General features: G+C 33.4%; 1 long non-coding RNA gene across 1 annotated transcript; it reads right to left on the bottom strand.

Annotated features, from left to right (window-relative positions):
* Nucleotides 1-9,123: 9,123 nt before the first annotated feature.
* On the bottom strand, nt 9,124-12,658 carry LOC139512091 (uncharacterized). Its single transcript, XR_011662157.1, has 2 exons — nt 12,516-12,658; nt 9,124-9,431 (listed from the first exon to the last, which is right to left on the bottom strand). It is a non-coding gene; the product is annotated as an uncharacterized lncRNA (long non-coding RNA).

Genomic DNA, 12,658 nt, shown 5'->3' with positions numbered 1-12,658 from the left:
GAACCATGAAAATGAGGTCAAGGTCAGATGACACCTGCCACTTGGGCATGTACATCTTACAGTCCTTCCATACACCGAATATACAAGACCTATTGCTTATAGTATCTGAGATATGGACTTGACTCTAACCTTGTTCACTGATCCATGAAATGAGGTCGAGGTCAAGTGAAAACTGTCTGACGGGCATGAGGACCTTGCAAGGTATGCACATACAAAATATAGTTATCCTATTACTCATAATAAGAGAGAATTTAACATTACAAAAAATCTTAACTTTTTTTTTCAAGTAGTCACTGAACCATGAAAATAAGGTCAAGGACATTGGACATGTGACTGACGGAAACTTCGTAACATGAGGCATCTATATACAAAGTATGAAGCATCCAGGTCTTCCACCCTCTAAAATATAAAGCTTTCAAGAAGTTAGCTAACGCCGCCGCCGCCGGATCACTATCCCTATGTCGAGCTTTCTGCGACAAAAGTCGCAGGTTCAACAAAAATGACAATGATCAACATAAATTATAAAAGGACTATTAGTAATAGCAGCTATCAGACCTTAATTAAACTGATTGAAAGATTATGTCTTCATCATACGATAATCAAGCACACTCCCTCCCATAAGGGGTTTAGTATCATAACATCATGAAATATACGAGAACATAACCCGTATCATGCAAACAACTGGTTTTAAAATAAATATTCTGTTTTATTCATAAGTTGTTATTTACTGACACTAGCCTTTATGATATCTGATATGTTTCTTACGTCGTAACTACAATCTCCTTCCCTTTTCATGAATGTGAACTACCGTATTAGACTACTTACCGGGTTTGTTATAACATGAGCAACACGACAGGTGTCACATGTGGAGAAAGATCTGCTTACCCTTCCGGAGCACCTGAGATCACCCCCAGTTTTTGGTGGGGTTCGTGTTGCTAAGTCTTTAGTTTTCTATGTTGTTTCTTGTGTACTATTATTTGTGCGTTTGTCTTTTTCATTTTTAGCTATGGCATTGTCAGTTTATTTTCGATTAATAAGTTTGACTATTCCTCTGGTATCTTTCGCCTCTTCTTTGGTAACTTAGAGTACTCTTAGAGCGGTAAATTGTGTCATTTGACTACATGTTCGTTGATTTTTTTTTGCCTCTCACCAGTAAATGGGTCACTCCGATGTTCGTCGCCAATTTTGCCCCAAAAAATTATGAATGTCTAGAAAAGTTGGGCATAAATTAAACAACCTATCAAGAGCTGTCTTCAAAATCATGAAATTTAGATAAAATAAAAAAAAAAACACGCAGATTTTACTTAACACATCATGCACGAACGAGGTTCCTGGTATGGGAGAGGCATATGAGAGGGTATTTTATTTATATCTGTGCTACAATATAATTATATAATGCAATTGAAACTCTAAAAGTGTCCTATACTTATTTACAAACAGATACAGTGTACACTAGTAAAATATTGATTGATTGGCGTTTAGCACCATTTATAGCACTATTGTCCTATATCTTCGCGGGGATACCGGAAGCAACCGCAAGAGAACACCGTCAACCTTCGGTAGAAAAATGACAATCCTAGTCGATTGAGATTGGAGTCGAGTGCATCTGCCAAGAGCGCGAGATTCCAAACTCGCAAACCTCAGTGTTGCCGGGCTAGTGATACAGTAATTCGATTAGACCACATCGTGGTCATTGAGGTCCCCAATTATTAAAAAAGGTATTAGATTAGTGCAAAATCACAACGATACGAATAAAATCTAAAAATAGTATTATTTTAAGCATTGAATACTTCTTTTTGTAACTTCATTGGGGTGTAAAAGCGTTGACCGAAGTACATTTTGTATGAAACGTGGAAGCGCTTCATTCTAAAAATGTGCGCATGGTCAACGCTTTTACAACCCTATGAAGTTAAAAAAAAAAAAGAAGCATTTAATACTTATAACTACATTTTTTTAGCTAGGATCGTGAAAACACAAATTATATATATATATTTTTTTTAATTTAATTCACCTGTGCACTTTATTGCGGGAACATGTGTTATCCTGAATAATAAGTTTTATTGAGTAATACAATTGCTGAAGGAATTGCACGTGATGTGCAGTTAGCCAATCAGAATACAGTATTATAATGAAACATACATCTAATGTAATTATAACAATATAAAATCATTAAAATTATATGTGTGGGGTATTTCTAAGAAACATATTTTCTAATTGACTTAGTCCAAATGATCCAACTCTGAGACAATTATAAGGGTTAGATTGTACTTCAAGACGTTTATCAACTATTAAAACTGCCACATGTGGAGCAGAATCTGCTTACCCTTCCGAAGCACCTGAGATTAACCCCATTTTTTGGTGGGGTTCGTGTTGTTTGGTTTCAAGTTTTCTATGTTGTGTCTTGTGTACTTTTATTTGTCTGTTTGTCTTTTTCATCTTTAGCCATGGCGTTGTCAGTTTATTTTCGATCTTTGAGTTTGTCTGTCCATCTGGTATCTATCGCCCCTCTTTTAAAAGCTTTCGTATTTTATTTATTGAAATGAAATCCCAAACTTTTTATAAATAGATTAAAAACTGTTGTTTATGCATAGGTGACGTTAATTGTTATGCTAGGTTTATATGCATTACCTTCCGTCAACATTTGCATTAGCAATTGAAAAGTCAATGAGGGCATTTGTAAACCTAATCCCCTGAAATTTATATTTCGTTTGTTTTCTTACAAACTTCTGTTTTAACATGTCACTTAACGAGTAGTGTAAGTTATCTTGACACTTACAGAAAATTACTGAAAATGATTAAAAGCTTTCGCCGACGTGCTGTCATCCCGCGTATGCTGCCGTCACGCTTCATTTTCAATCTTAACAGGCGTTCATGCGAACCGTACTGCAGTTAACATGCCGATATTATCAAGAATGCGCGTGTAATTTCGCGGTTTTAAATTAAATTTCTATCTTGTATGTTTTAAGTAAAAACTTGTGTCTTTCGAGAGAGAAAAAAACACTTTTGTAATTTATGATGCATTAAGATACAGTATCGAATTAAATCAAGTTGCTTTGGAATACAAGAGTGTCTAAATACCAAAAAAATACTAGACTTCGCGTAAAAAATTTACTGAAATGGGGATGTTGTACATACAATTTTATGGAAGCGATAAAAAAAATTCCTTTATACATTTAAACTGACCTCTTTTTTGAAGAAACTATTTTATATATATCTTCACCTTTTTATTTATCTATGTTTAATATAATATATCTAATCAAATTTCATTACAGAGTTTACAAAAATCTGTTTTCTTCAAATGATCCCATTTAAAAAAAATTATATTTTAGACTGATACTGCAGTTTAAACGAATTCTGGTTTTTCTTTTTCTCGATAAAAAACGTTCCAGCATTTATATATAGGTGTTACTGCTTAACAGTATTTTTTCGAAATCGACTCGTAAATCGATAAATTGTATAACAAGTTGCAATTCACACAAACGTAGATTTACCATCCATATAGGTTTCGTTCACAAACTATCTTTAATACTGTTATTTATATATATGATGTGTTAAATTAATTTAAGATATTAAATGATAATAGATCGATCTACAAATAGTCTTATTTTTTATCTGAATTTGAGACTGTGATAAATTGAAAATACCACAAATATTTCTGTAGCAATTTTAACTGTCATTTGTAACATTAAATCTGAAATAATATAAAATGACTCTATTTAAACCAATCCTTTCAATAAGAAAAAAAAAAGATTCACCCGAAGAAATTTGAGATATAAATGTCACAGCGAGGAGAGGTGACATGATTTAAATACACTAAATAACAAAGAATTTTCATGACACCGAGGCAAAATGGCGATAATCCATTAAATAGTTAGATTTTTATCTACAAATCGGAAATGAGATATCAAACACAAGATCAAATTATTTCTAAAATTAACCCAGAAATATATTTTATTTATCTATATACCTTCATTTTCTTTTGCACTTTCACTTTATGACGAAGGCATTAAATAAATAATTATTTCTTAATGATATATTGATACACCTCCTTTTGAGTTTCAAAATATATACAAATAAATTGTTGATGTCTTAAATTAAGGTGACAGTAAATATATATTGTTTGAATGATTTTGTAAAGCGTCCAGCGGATGATATTACATACATTTTCATGACGATTGCATGTAAAAGAGAAATGATTTTATCTTGCCTTCTTGTGGTATGAGTTGTAATGAACTATCCACAGAATAACAAGTAAGCAATTATGGGGCATCGTATGGACTGAAACAATGAGAAAATCCCATACCGTATATTCGGCTATGAAAGGCCCTGACATGGAAAATGCGAAACAATTCATACGAGAAAACTAACGGTCGGCCCTTATTCATTACAAAATAATTCACAAAAAACAAATATGACAGAGAGAAACCAACGACAACCACTTCAAGCTATAGGCTACATAATTTGGATATATGCATATATATATATAATGCGGTGGTATTTGACATGTGTGTGAGCTCTCAACCCGCCCCTAACCTTGAACAGTATGGACAATAGACAATAGACACATAGTTTGTTTTCATTCATAGGATACACATTCAGAAAAATTTTCATATGTCTAATTTGAATATTAAAGAGTTTATTATATAAATTTGAAAAAAGATTCAACAATTACACATTCCAATTTCAAAATGAGGACCGCAAATATTGCTGTTGAAGAAGACCGCCTTTTTTACACGGCTTTGTTAAGTTTGGCATCGAATGACATCTTTAACATATCTGATTTATCAAAGGGGCATAAGCACCGAATTCCTGTTCACTGATTTAACTCAAACTCTCATATTTGATTAATTATATACTAAAACGTATATCCAAAGTATTAAAAGTCTAAAATAGACAATTAACAATGCATGGGCTCAATAATATGGATCCGCATTGCATTTGCATTTTAGTCTAGAAGCCATTTAATTAACAATCGAGGTGACCGCCGAAGACGGCCGACGGTAATATAATCCGATTTAAAAATGAATTAAAACAGAAAGCGAATTCATGCAAGCGGATTTTTCTAGTTCTGTTTAAATGAAAAATGAGAAAAATCCATACCGTATAGTCGGCTATAAACTGCCCCCCCCCCCCCTTCTGAAAAAAATGAAACAGTCCAAGGTGATAAAAATTTAAGGGCCTGCATGTATATCTCAGAATTGACAATGTCCAGCTTGACACCTCAAACATGTAAACATTATATATTTTTAAACTTAAGTGACTCTCAGTTTTATATTAGAATTGAGTATGAACTTCCTGAGTTGCCCAGGGGAAATACCATAAAAAATATTCACGATGTAACAATAAATGTTCTAAACTTTTCCATTAAAAGTTATTTATAAATTGTAAAATGGTGAAATTCAGTGTAGTTTTTATTTGATAAACGCAAATGATATACAACCTTGTGGCGCGATTCAAAGATTTGATTTTTTGTAAAAATTGATGCAAATGGTATGCGCCCAAAAAAAGACATTTAAATTTAACATGCCATTCAGTTTTTAAGGTAACACCTCCTAGTGTCAGTGCATTAAGGATGCCACATTGCCGGGCGCGTATCATTTACGACAACTTTTACAAAATCAAATCTTTCATTTGCGCCACAATGTTATATTTCGTTTGAGACATTGAATGAAAACTGCATTTGCGTCATATAACAGAATAGTTGAAATATTCATAGCTTTTTCGTACATTAAAGATTTGTCTGACAAAAGCGAGACAACTCAAATGTTCAAAATGTCTCGTTACCGTTATGATAGTGATGGTTTGTAGTTCTATGTTTTTTTTAGATTGGACTTGTTTGTTTGTTTGTTTGTCTCCTTTGACAATAGGACATATAACGTTGAAATTAAAAAAAAATGTTCATGTTCCTTTAAAGAATATTGTTTTTAACTAAGGTCGACAATTTTTTTTGCGGCTAGAGAAAAAAAACATGCTCATTCCATATAAGAAAACCGTCGGTTGGTGCTTTACATAACGGTTGAAAACCGATGTTGTACTGTATATGGTAGCATAAGATATAAGCGGGGAACTATGTTACTTTGTAACTTTATAAAGTAAATCCCTACACCTCGCAAAAGTTGTGTAATTATCTTGACAAGAATAACATCATTTTGTGAGTTGAATATCTGAGGATATTTTTCATTGATTAATTTTTGGAAGTGTTATCATTAATGCACTATATTTTGTGTATATCAATGGTAGTGATAAACCATGCATGAAGATTAAGATATCAAGTCAGTACCATAGGGTTTTGATTGATTTCATGCAATCCCCTTTCCCAAAAACGATGAAAAGGTTAACAACAGTTCACAAAACACTACATATATAAAATTGAAGACTGAGCAACACGAATCCAACCAAAACTAAGGGTGATCTCAGGTGCTCCGGAGAGGTAAGCAGATCCTGCTCCACTTGAAGATTCCTTTGCGTTGCTCTGATTCGGTAGATTACCTAAAGGGAACACAATTTCTCTTGTTCTTTTGGAAAGAAAAACACTATTGCGTTACTCCGCTACTCATAAAAGATATCGTGAATAAACACATAAGACATGGTAACCAGATGCTCCGCAGGGCGCAGCTTTATACGACCTCAGAGGTCGAACCCTGAACAGTTGGGACAAGTATGGACACAATATTTAAGCTTGATACAGCTCTGAATTTGGATTGTGATTAAATAGTTGACACAACATAGGTTTCTGACACAGAATGAATGTGGTCTAAGAACTTAAACTTAAAAACTTAAAATTTTTAATTTGGACATTTACCTATTATGGTCCAATATCCAAAATCTAAATACATGGTTAGATTCATCATTTCATAGAACCCCAAGAATTCATTTTTTTATGAAATCAAATAATGTTCAATTTTAGACCATTTAGACCTCAATGTGGACCAATTTGATAACCGGGCCAAAATTTTTAACAAGAGTGCACACACTGAAATGTCTCGCCTTCTTTGCTAATCATTGATATTATGTTGATAGTCCTATGTATAAAGCTTTATTACAACTGTCACATAAACTTAACATTAACCAAGATAGCTAAACACAGACCAATGAACCATGAAAATGAGGTCAAGGTCAGATGAACCATGCCAGGCAGACATGTACAGCTAACAATGCTTCCATACAACAAATATAGTTGACCTTTTACTTATAAGTTAATTATATAGACCAAAACACAAAAACTTAACACTGTGCAATGAACCGTGAAATTGAGGTCATGGTCAAATAAAACCGGCGGGACTGACATATAGATCATAAAATATTTCCATACACCAAATATAGTTGACCTTTGGCATTAAATATTAGATTAAAAGACCAAAACTCAAAAACTTAACTTTGACCACTGAACCATGAAAACGAGGTCAAGGTCAAATGACATCTGCCCGCTAGATAAGTACACCTTACAATCATTTCATACAACAAATATAGTAGACCTATTGCATAAAGTATGAGAAAAACAGACCAAAACACAAAAACTTAACTATAACCACTGAACCATGAAAATGAGGTCAAGGTCAGATGACATCTGCCAGTTGAACATGTACACCTTACAGTCCTTCCATACACCGAATATATTAGCCCTATTGCTTATAGTATCTGAGATATGGACTTGACCACCAAAACTTAACCTTGTTCACTGATCCATGAAATGAGGTCGAGGTCAAATAAAAACTGTCTGACGGGCATGAGGACCTTGCAATGTACGCACATACCAAATATAGTTATCCTATTACTTATAATAAGAGAGAATTCAACATTACAAAAAATCTGAACTTTTTTTTAAAGTGGTCACTGAACCATGAAAATGAGGTCAAGGACATTGGACATGTGACTGAAAACTGAAACTTCATAACATGAGGCATCTGTATACAAAGTATGAAGCATCCAGGTCTTCCACCTTCTAAAATATAAAGCTTTTAAGAAGTTAGCTAACGCCGCCGCTGCCGGATCACTATCCCTATGTCGAGCTTTCTGCAACAAAAGTTGCAGGCTCGACAAAAATCTTAATACATGGTTAGATTCAGCATATTGAAGAACCCCATATATTCAATTTTTGTTGAAATCAAACAAAGTTTAATTTTGGACCAACTTGAAAACTGGGCCCATAATCAAAAATCTAAGTACATGTTTAGATTCAGCATATCAAAGAACCACAAGATTCAATTTTTGTTAAAATCAAACTAAGTTTAATTTAAAACCCTTTGGACCTTAATGTAGACCAATTTGAAAACAGGACCAAAAATTAAGAATCTAAATACACGGTTAGATTTGGCATATGAAATCAAACAAAATGAAATCAAACATGATTTTGGACCCTTTTGGCCCCTAATTCCTAAACTGCTGGGACCGAAACTCCCAAAATCAATCCCAACCTTCCTTTTGTGGTCATAAACCTTGTGTTTAAATTTCATTAATTTCTATTTTCTTATACTAAAGTTATAGTGCGAAAACCAAATGTCTTCGGACGACGACGACGACGCCGGTATGTTGTATAATGTAGGCTGTTGTCTGCTCTATGGTCGGGTTGTTGTCGCTTTGACACATTCCCCATTTCCTTTCTCAATGTTTTGTGTTTCGAGTGGAAATCAGCTCCAATGTGTATTTAAAAGTAAATTATTTCCAGGCAAATGTAAACTGAAATATATTTTCCTAAGACAAAACAAGAGATTCCCTCAGCTTCCTCGATCGTAAAATGTTCGATGCTGCAGATTTAGAAACAAATTCAACGGATCATTGCATGTTTTTTTTTATTATATTCATTTTGCTATATTGTAAGAATTTTTATTTAAGGCAATCAAATTGTTTTGATGACACGTACGTAATCGTTCAATCTAATTAAAAACCGATCTCTCATCGCTCCCTATATGTCGCGTGGGGACTCCCACGCGACATATCAGAAAACGGGAGCGATGAGAGATTCGGTTTTTAATTAGATTGGTAATCGTTGCACCCTTGTAATTGTCGACAGTGGAGTAGACAAGCAGTGTTCCACATACTTAATTATATCTGCTCTCTACCCATTATCATGAGAGGCTCATTACAATTGAAAATGGTCATCTGCTGTGGATCGACGTTTCCTTCTAAACGATATCGTAAAAAATCTTAGTGACCTGTTTCGTTTATTTCTTATGTATGTTTATTTCAATACCGAAAGTAATTTGGCCACTTCTTTTGAACATAGCAGAAGGGATGTTATGTGTATGGCCTTTCAAGCTGGGTAATACGTTTCAGAGCCACATGTTTAAGCCTTTTGTTAGGTGAAAGGCTTAGCAAATGGTGGAATTCACCGATTTCTTCATCAATACGTCAAAAACGCCATTAACTACGCCAGTCCATGTGTACCACAAGACACGGAATTTGATCAGCACAGGTTCTTGCTGTGCATCTATCTGAAGAAGAAAAAATAAGAAATGAGTAACGACATTTAAATCAATTTTGCTATACTGATACATTTCAACTTTAAAAGTACCTAACCGTGCTTCAACTGTTTTAAAGACCGCTAACATATGCCTCAGATGAAGGGGAAAAAAATTTAAATGTTTAAAATATTGTCCAAATTTCAATAATTGTTCTGCCTGAAATCAGAGACATATATACAAGTATATATATAGTTGTCGCTGATTAAAATATTGCCGTGTGTACATGTCTTCAACAGGTGCGTATTCAGGGGGATACCACCCTTCTATCGTAAAATAAAATGTGTTTTTGTACATTTTTCAGATTTATACTTTTTCGATGGGTCCTTCTGCTGTCTCGTCCCTCTTTTTAGGGTGAATCTTCAAACTGCTATATGCCTTAAACGATGTTTTTATTGACACTTAATTTAATTTAGGTATCCAATAAAGTGAAGCAGTTGGTTGAAATTCCAAAGAAACATGGAACAAGCGATTATTCAAGATGTCAACCATGATAAATGTCTTTGGCGTATCTGTTGAATTGTCAATAATTAAATCATATACACCAAGCAGTTTATGTAATGTGATTAGAAAGATTGGAGAGACCATCATAAATATATCTCATTATGAATATGAAACTAAAATTATCTGACTTCTTTGATATTATTTTTTTTAAAGTATCGGAAGGAACTCAGACTCCCATGGAAATAAGAAGAGGTCGGCAAGAAGAGGCGCGTAGTTCGTTCCATAGGAATGCCGACAATTTGTTGAAAAAGTCTGCCTCCAAATTAAACAAATATGTTGTCAATAAGAAACTCCAGTATACTGATCACTTGCTCCTCTGTGTAGCATGTTTTACCTTTTTGTTCAATATCAAAATATATATATATACCATTTTGTATATCAAGTAATACATTTATAGCGTATGCTACCCTATAATGTACATGCTTTTTCACGATTTCACTTTGTGTCCTTGAGTTTCTGTCTCATTTACATACATAGTATGATATACTCAAAATATCTGTGTATGCATGCTAAATAAAATGTAGCTGATACACATTCAGATATTTTAGGAAAGAAACGAAGCGTAGATAAATCACAAATCTACTATTCATAACATCAAAAACAAACAAATCAATAAATAAAGAATTCCGTTGCTAAGGGTCGTCTTACACTTGCAGTGAGTTTTTTTGTGTGTTTTTTTTTTCTTTCAGCTTCATGTTGAAAGCCTCACTGCATGCGACTTTGAAATGAAAGTGACAGCACTGTTCCTTTTAAGTTAGCTTTTTGTGTGTTTTGTTTTGCTTTGCATGTACTGGTTTTGCGTCATGAATGGATACCTCATATCTTTTGTTTTTCTTACTTTTAGCATACGCCTTAGATTCGTACAATGAGAGACAACTCCATCTTTCTATAATTATAAATTTGAGTTTGTAAAAAGAAGACAAAAAAACCAACAACATATTAATACTGTAGGCCTACTCAAGGCTTTGTATAGTATACAAATCCTTGGCCTACAATATCAATCTGAATCAATAAGTCTCTTAATTTGACAAATATTCATTTATATATTTTTGTTTTGCTCGAGAAGATCCAATATCATGTATATTAAAGTTAGGTTCAAACTCAAATACATTTTTTTTTAATTTCTGTTTATTCTTAAATTACTTTCATCTGAAATTAAGTCCTCTTTTATTTTTACTTATGTTTTTTTAATAAACTAATATGTAGCTGTTTACGATTTAAGTAGAAACTTTAATCATTGTTTAAAATAGCTTGTGAATACAACGATTGTTATGAGGATAAATAACCAAAAATAACCAAACTCCAGGGAAAATTAAAAGCGGCCAAGTATTGATTCTAGTTCACATACACTTTATTTTTTGTCTCTTTAAAACTATATTAGAGAAGGCCAAGGATTTGTTAACTATACAAAGTCTTGAGTACATAAAAAAGAAGAATGTGGTATGATTGCCAATGAGACAACTGTCCACAAGAGATTGAGTAGGCCTACATCATTAATATGTTGGGTTTTTTTCAGAAACAAGTGCATTTGTTTCTTGGACGGTAGTTCACTCAGTGACGAATATACTTCTGATTCTTAAAAGGGAGCAATTCATTATCATCATTATATATATCACGGGACTTCTAATATTATTTGTTTTGTAGGTTTCAGTTTATACATTTGATATGTATTAGTTCTCTTATCTCACGCCTTATCTATAATAATACCAACTCTTTATATCTAACGATATGTAACAAAGCAAAGGTAAACTTCATACCACACAGCAGCAATATGCAGACCTTCAACAAGGGTCCCTGACAGGCATGAAAGTGCACTGCATAACATATCTTACGCGAAATATGCGACAGTCGATTTCGGTGTATTCCCTCTATGGTACCTCTTACATTAGTCTATACGTTTCATCCAATCAGACTATGTGTAAGAAAGAACTGTTGTCGATTTATCCAATGAAAGTAAAGCTTACTAAAAATTAGGTTGTTCTGGAGGAATTCCTCGAAAATGTATATTTTTGAGAAACATTATTTTTCAGAAAAAAGCATTGTTTATTTGTCAAAGTGATACTATACTTGACTCAAACAATCCATGTGCATAATTGTAAAATGCATATATTAAAAAACGTTATATTACTGGAGAATTTTAGTGTAACAAGAAGGCACTACTCGGGGATCCATGTTACTATATTTAGTAATTTAAATCATCCATTTCAACGTTAACAGGGTTTGCACATACAAACTCATGGAGCTCTGCGATAGCGCACTACTTATCCATCATCAATGTATAAAACATCTAACTGTACGAACTGAATTTGCAGTATAAAACGCATTTTCTTGATTTAAACATGAAATAAATTTTCCAATGAAAGGGATTCCCTTTGGAATTATGTTATGAATCAACCTCAAAACTTGGATGTCCCGAAACTTATTTTTTGTAGCGGAGGAACCTGTGTAAAAAGACAGCTATTTAGTATTGCATATTTTCTGTAGCGGAGGAACCTGTGTAAAAAGACAGCTATTTAGTATTGCATATTTTCTGAAATTATTAATGAATCTTACCTTTCCAAAATTTGACAATATTTTCCCCGGTCAATGTTTACATTGTGGTCGATGAGTTACAACACAGGTGTCAAAAATGTCCCACAGCTTTACACATAGTACATGTTTGTAAACAAACCCTTAAGTGGCCTCCCAACCTCATA

The sequence above is a fragment of the Mytilus edulis genome, chromosome 2 (assembly GCF_963676685.1).
Source record: "Mytilus edulis chromosome 2, xbMytEdul2.2, whole genome shotgun sequence".
NCBI lineage: Eukaryota > Metazoa > Mollusca > Bivalvia > Mytilida > Mytilidae > Mytilus > Mytilus edulis.
This window is presented reverse-complemented; position numbering and strand designations above follow the sequence as displayed.